General features: G+C 41.7%; 1 pseudogene; it reads left to right on the top strand.

The window, feature by feature from the left end:
* Positions 1-2,713: 2,713 nt before the first annotated feature.
* Positions 2,714-2,810, top strand: LOC130018118 (uncharacterized; annotated as a pseudogene).
* The last annotated feature ends 5,026 nt before the right edge of the window (positions 2,811-7,836 follow it).

Raw genomic sequence — 7,836 nt, forward strand, 5'->3', positions numbered from 1 at the left:
GTTGTTGGAAGCCAGCCAGAGGCACAGTGGCCATTTGAGGTTATCAGGAAGCATGAAGACACCATCAGACTGTTGATGTACTCACCTGAGTGTACAGGTTGACTTCCTGCAGGCACTGCACCACCAGACTAACAAATATTCTTTGAATTAATGAACGAATAAACAACATTTTCAAAATGTGTCTCTTTCTTGCATTTTAGAAGGGTAACTTCTAACAGGAAAATAATCTTCATGGTATAATCAAGACCTACGATTTATTCTTAATATATTTAATAAAAACTACACATTTTGGAAATTTATACAACGAAATTCTTTTAAATTATCTGTCTTCATAATTTACTTGTAAATTACTAAGATATCACTGTTTATTCCACAGTTCTTAGCATAGAAATTTACAGACAGAATGTGCTAAGTAAAAATTCATTTTGGCACTTCTGTTCAATGTAGTACTGGAAGTACTTGGAAGAGAAAATAGATAAGAAAAAGATATTAAGGGTTTTTCATGTTTGAAAGTTAGAAATCATCTCTCACTATTCACAGAAGATATCATACTATATTCAGAGAATACTAAAATCTCTACGAAAAATTCCCAGAGACAATAGACATTTATAGTAAAATTGCAGGCTATAAACTCAATACCCAAAAGTCTATGGCTTTTTTATATGCAAGTAATGAGAGAGAAGAAAGTGACATGAAAAAGCAATCCCATTCACAATCGTGCCGCAGAAAATCAAGAACCTTGGAATCAGCTTAACTAAAGAGGTAAAGGACCTATACATCAGGAAATTAAAAAAGACACGAGGAAATGGAAACATATATACTGCATATGGAATGGGAGATTTAACATTGTCAAAATGGCAATTCTCCACGAAGCATTGTAAAAATTCAACTTGATCCCTGTAAAGATACCCATGACATTCTTCAAAGAAATTGATCAAGCACTCCTGAAATTCACATGGAACAACAAACGCACACGAATAGCTAAAGCAATTCTTGGGGAAAAGACAATGGAGGCATCACCTTCCCCAACCGCAAACTCTACTACAAACGATAATAATGAGAACAGCATGGGACTGAAACAAAGGAAGAGCTGCAGACCAATGGAAAAGGATTGAATATACTGACACACACCCTCAAATATATAATCATCTAATCTTTGATAAGGGAGCAAGAAATGTGAAGTGGATCAAGAGAGTCCTCCTGAACAAACGTTGCAGAAAAAACTGGAAAGCTACATGCAAAAAAAATGGCTCAGACCTCTACCTAACACCATGCACAAAAGTCAGATAAAAATGGATCAAAGGCCTCAACATCAGACCAGAATCCCTCAGTTTCATTGATGACAAGGTCGGCAAATCCCTCCACGACATTGAAACTAAAGGTATCTTCAAATATAACACGCCACTTGCCAAGCAACTGGAAACAGAGAAAAACAAAGGGGACTATCTTAAATTAAGCAGCTTCTGTACCTCAAAAGAAACAGTGACCAGAAACAAAGACTCCGCCATGTGGGCAAAATACTCACAGAAGCCTACCAGGTCCTCTGAGAGTGAGAACTGAACAATCAGAGTTGCTGTCTTCTAAATAAGATCCAGTCTCAGGATGTTGGCCATTGATGGCATTACATGGATCCAGGGGCAGTTCGTGGTTGTAGCACTTAATTATTAGAAGATGGGGGATCTGGAAGGAGGGGGCACAGTCTTGATCTGAGCAGCCATGGAGTTCTCATCCCCCAGTCCCGCACATCTGGGTTCCTCTTTCAGTTCCTTCATGCATGAGGCTCCTTCAAGCTTGGGAAGGGTGGTCTTAAGCGTACCTATGGCCTGTTGCAGAGGTCTTCAGCTGCCGGGGCTCTAATCAGGTCGGTGAGGGAAATTCACCCCGGCACCTCCAAGGGGCCTCGGTGAGGAAAGCCATGTGCAAGGTCAGGACACTGTCATTTTAGACATATTTGGAATTAATTTTAGATCGAAAAGTACACATCATTCAAAATACTTATGTGCTTAGTAATAAATTACTACACACTTGTTCAATCACCTCAGAGACCCCACTCTGCTCAGAGAACTAGATTTTTAATTACAGGTCTGTTTTGCCCATGTGTCATGACTGAGAATCACTATCAGTAGATATGAAACTCACTATACACAAAGATGCACACAGGTTACTTTGAGTCATCTATGTTGTTAATATGAGTTGGCCATTAAACTTCACTGAGACCCTTTGTTCTGTCCTTTATAGGAGCCTCATGAGTTTCACCTTCCGTTCAAGTTGAACTTGTAATAAGGTGGAATGAAGTCATCAATATGATCCTCACCTCATCCTTCAGGAGAAAAATCCTACATACATTCAAGGTGGTCAAAGTGCAGACAACACCATCCACCTTTTCCTGGAGATGTACACAGGACTGAGGTGAGAACAGCAAAAGGCTCTATTTTAATGTTCTTAATGAAGGATTCAGGGAACAACCTTAAACAAACTCATATACTATCTTCCAAAAGAATTATTTTGTAAAACTGATGCCTAGGGTATGGTAAACGATAATATAGTAAAAACCATATTTTTATTTCTGGGACATTAAAGTTCTAAATCTATTTATTCATGCTGCTTTGAAATACATTCCTTGATTAGGAATCATTGTCTGCCATAGGAGTGAGGAAGGACAACACTCAAAGTAATAAGAAGTGAAAAATATGGAAAAATTAACTCCTACTAGGTTTGATAACACATATACTAAAACTGAAATGATACAATGATGAGCATGGCCCTTGCACAGAGATAACATGCAAACTTGTAAAGCATTCCATATTTTTGTTGCAAGAAGAATGAATAGGTCTACTTTAAGGTAAGACAATCCCCAGAAGTACAAAAATTCTACATAAAGAGAGCACAAATCCCCAAAACAACAATCTCTCTCAATGTCAATGGACTAAATGTGCCAATTCAGAGGCATAGAATAGGAAGATGAATTAGAAAACTGAACCCAACATTCTGCTTCCTGCAAGAAACATGTCTGAACAATCAAAGCACCCATGGGCTAAAGGTAAAAGGCTGGGAAACAAGTTTTCAAGAAAATATCACCTCCACAAAGCTGGAGTGGCCATACTAGTATCAGACCACATGGACTTCAGGCTAAAGGTTATCAGAGACAGTGAAGGTCATTTCTTAATGATCATGGGATATGTACATCAGAAAGAACTCACCTTCCTCAATGTATATGATCCTAATGACAGACCAGCAAAATACGTTAAAACAACTTCTAATAAACTTATAGAAAAACATTGATAGCAACACAATACTAGTAGTAGATTTCAACACTTCTTTGTCACTTCTCGATAGATCAAACAGACTGAAGCTCAGCAAGGAAATATTTTCTTTAAGGGAAGTAATGAACAACCGTTGGCTTAGGGAAGAAATCAAAGAGGAAATAAAAAGTTTCCATAAACAAATGAGAATGAGGACACGAGCTACCATAACTTGTGGGACACAGCAAAAGCAGTGTTAAGAGGAAAGATTATAGCTCTGCCAGATTTCATCAGGAAGAAAGAAAGGGCCTACCTGAATAAATTAGAGCTCAAGGTTTTGGAAAATAGGTTCAGCATAAGAGAAGGAACACATGGAGGGTGCGGGATCCCGGAGGGAAAAAAAAAAAAAGAAAAAACAGGTTCCAAAAAGAGCCGAGATCACCGGCAAGTTCCAGATGGAGTAGGTGCCGCATCCCGCCCCTCCCAGATGGAACCCGGTGACCAGAATCCTCTACAAACACAGTTCGAGTATGCGGGAACGAGGACTTTTCCTCAAATCTGCCGGACTACACCTCCCAGGTAACCTCTGATCCCGGAAGTCACGCCCACAGCCCGCCCCCCAGTGCCATCTTTGAAGCGTTCAGCATAAGAGAAGGAACACATGGAGGGTGCGGGATCCCGGAGGAAAAAAAAAAAGAAAAAACAGGTTCCAAAAAGAGCCGAGATCACCGGCAAGTTCCAGATGGAGTAGGTGCCGCATCCCGCCTCCCCCAGATGGAACCCCGGTGACCAGAAGCCTCTACAAACACAGCTCGAGTATGCGGGAACGAGGACTTTTTCTCAAAACCGCGCGGCCGCGTGGACATCTCTCTATATACAAAGTGATCAATGAGAAGTAAACCACCCAATCTCTCTCCCTGAAAATCAGAGTTAAGTTTGGAGCACGGCCACAGCCCCAGAAACACAAGGACTTAATGCAGAACCCAGCAGCTTACAGCAGAAAAGTGAACGGACGATGAGTTAACCCAGGCCATCATTTCTGCCCAGAGGGGAAAGAGTGTTGCCCCATTCGCCCTCTCTTCTCTGGAAAGAAGGATGGCGGCCGCATGGGAGCCTTGTGGACAGCAGGTATGAGCCGGGGGTGTGGGGGGGCGACTAAAACCTCACGAGAAGGGGGGTGTTTCGGTCCGTCCTTCACGCCCTACCGAGGTCAACAGTTGCCCCCCACGAGCGTCTCCCCAGCACGGCCACAGTCCCAGAAGCACAAGGGCTTAATGCAGAACCCAGCAGCTTGGAGCAGAAAAGTGAAAGGACTATGCGTTAATCCAGGCAATCATTTCTGCCCAGATGGGAAAGGGTGTTGCTTCCTTCCGCCCACCTCCCTCTGGAAAGAAAGATGGCAGCCACATGGGAGCCTTGTGGACAGCAGGTATGAGCCGGGAGTGTGGGGGCGACTAAAACCTCATGGGAAGGGGGGCGTTTCGCTCCGCCCTTCACGCCCTACCGAGGCCACCGGTTGCCCCCCGCGAGCGGCTCTCCAGCACGGCCACGACTCCAGAACACAGAAACCAATTTCTTAACTATCTGACTTTCAGTAGAAATACTTCCAGGGTCAATAGGTAAAATAGCAGAAATCCAAAACCAACATTTAATTCTTGAACCCAGCTGTAGAAAGCAAATCACTTCACAATGCTTTTTCAGCATGTCTGATTTGGGGGGGGGGGTGTAAACTCTAAATAATAGTGGTGAATCTTTTATTGAAACAATGAATCTAATCAAAGCAGATAGAGTGTTAACTAGAATTCATCTGCCTCACAGGGACGGGGAGGGGTGGGGGGTGGGGTTTTATTGGGGTTCTTCATGGTAAAAAATAAGTATTGGTAAAGGGAAATGTGTTTGATATTTGCATGACTGAGACCTAAACCTGAAAGCTTTGTAACCTTTCCCACAGTGATTCAATAAATAAATAAAAAAAAATAAATAAAAAAATAAAAAAAAAAGATTTTGGAAAATAACCAACAAAAGTAGTCCAAACTAGGCTGGAGGAAGGAAATAATAAAACTTGTACCAGACATCAATTAGCTAGAATCCCAAAATACAATCCAGAAGACCAATAAGAACAAAAACTGGTTCTTTGAGAAAATAAATAAGATCAATAAACCATGAGAAGCCTCTCAAAGAAACAAAGAGAAAGAATTCTAATAAATCGAATCAGAAATGCAAAGGGGAGTATCCTAATAGAAAGTACAGAAATCCATAGGATCATCAGAGATTATGTTGAGAATCTTTGCAGCAGGAAATGAGAGAATCTTGAATAAATTGATAAATTATTGGATTCCAATTACCTCCCAAGGCTGAACCAAGAAGATTTGGAATACTTGAACCTATCACTACCAAGGAAATTGAAATGATGGTCAAAATTATACCCCCAAACAGAATCCAGGGCCCAGATGGATTCAATAGTGAACTATTTCAAACCTTTAAAGAGGAACTGCTTCCAACATTTTTAAGATTTTCCAGGAAATTGAAGAAACATAAATACTCCCAAATAGTTTCTATGAGGCAAAGATCACCCTAATCGACAGAGAAACCACAAAAACAGAAAATTGCAGACCTTTTTCCTTTGTGAATACAGATACAAAAATTTTCAAGAAAATACCAGCAAAGAGAATCTAGAAACTCAACAAAAGATCACACACTATGACCAAGTAGGTTTAGCTTGGGGATGCAAGGATGGCTTAACATTCTCTAGTCAATCAACAGAATACACCATCTCAATAAAATAAAGATAAAAGTCATATGATCATATCAATAGATGTAGATAAAGCATTTGATTAGATCCAGCACCCATTCATGATGAAAAACTCTCAACAAAATGGGAGTTGAAAGTAGTTTCCTCAATCTAGTCAAAGCAAATTACCACAAACCCACAGCAAGTATTATTCTCAACGGGGAAAAACCAAAGGCTTGGAGCAGAAATCAATGAAATAGAATTCCAGAATACAATCAGGCACAAAACAAGTTACCCACTCTCAACCCTCCTATTCTTCATAGTACTTGAAGTACTTGCCATATGATTTTGGTAAAAAAAAAAAGATATCAAGGGCATCCATATAAAAAAGGAAGAACTCAAGCTTTTACTATTTGGAGATAACATGATATTATACTTAGAAAATCCCAAAGATTCCCCAAAAAACTCCTGGGAACAATAGATTTGTTTAGTAAAGTAGCATATTACAAAATCAATATATGGTACTACATGGCTTTCCCATATATTAATAATGAAAGAGAAAAAAGAGATAGAGAAAAACAATCCCATTCACAATAATACCTCAGAAAATAGAGTATAATAGAATCAACTAAAAAGGTTAAGGAACTATACCCAAAAAAAAAAAAAAAACCTGACGGGCACAGAGGCCCAGCTCTGGGCAACAAAGCGGAAAGGCTGCAATTCCAACAGGTACAGCCCACCCCCAAGGGCCTGGGTCCCTTTCTGGGCACGCGCAGCTAGAAACAGCCCCTAGACAGCCGGTTTTCAACCCCTGATCTGCGTGGGACGGGCACAGAGGCCCAGCTCTGGGCAACAAAGCTGAACGGCTCCAATTCCAACAGGTACAGCCTGCCCCCAAGGGCCTGGGTCCCTTTCTGGGCACGCGCAGCTAGAAACAGCCCCTAGACAGCTGGTTTTCAACCCCTGATCTGCGTGGGACGGGCACAGAGGCCCAGCTCTGGGCAACAAAGCTGAAAGGCTGCAATTCCAACAGGTACAGCCCGCCCCCAAGGGCCTGGGTCCCTTTCTGGGCACGCGCAGCTAGAAACAGCCCCTAGACAGCCGGTTTTCAACCCCTGATCTGCGTGGGACGGGCACAGAGGCCCAGCTCTGGGCAACAAAGCTGAACTGCTCCAATTCCAAACAGGACAACTTCCCAACTCCTCACCCAGTGCCAGGGACTCTTTCAGGAGCCGCGGCCGCTTACGCGGCCGCGAAATATTTTCCCACTACATATGTCATAGGAACCATAAGCTAACTTCTTAGATGGAAACTTCTCTATATTAGCTCAGCCACTAGAAACACAGTACCCAATAACTCATAAGCCTATCTTAACTCACACTGCATATCAAGCAGAATAGTAACAGTGAACGTGAAGGAATAAACCACACCTCTCACAATGGTAAAGCAACGCAAAAGCCCACCAAACTTTCATATTGAAGAGTCGAGCCCAGATGACACCAACAGTACTGTAGTGTTAGACAACCTCTCTGACAAGGAATTCAGAAGGGAGCTACTTAGGATGCTTAGGGAATTAAAGGAAACAATGGAAAACAATACCAATAGAAGACAAGAGGATCTAAAGGCAGAAATGAAGAAAATGCAATCAGAAATGTCAGACCTGAAAAATCTCATAGGCGAATTGAAAAGCTCAGTAGAAGGCCTCAGCAGCAGAGTAAGAGCGGCTGAGAACAGAATCAGTGAGCTCGAAGATGAACTTCAGAGACTCTCCAGAAAAGAGCAGAAAATGGAAAAGAGACTCACAATTCGGGAACAGATGGCAAGAGAAGATCGGGATGAAGCCAAGAGGGGTAACATAAGAAT

The sequence above is a fragment of the Sorex fumeus genome, unplaced genomic scaffold (assembly GCF_029834395.1).
Source record: "Sorex fumeus unplaced genomic scaffold, SorFum_2.1 ptg000237l, whole genome shotgun sequence".
NCBI classification, from domain to species: domain Eukaryota; kingdom Metazoa; phylum Chordata; class Mammalia; order Eulipotyphla; family Soricidae; genus Sorex; species Sorex fumeus.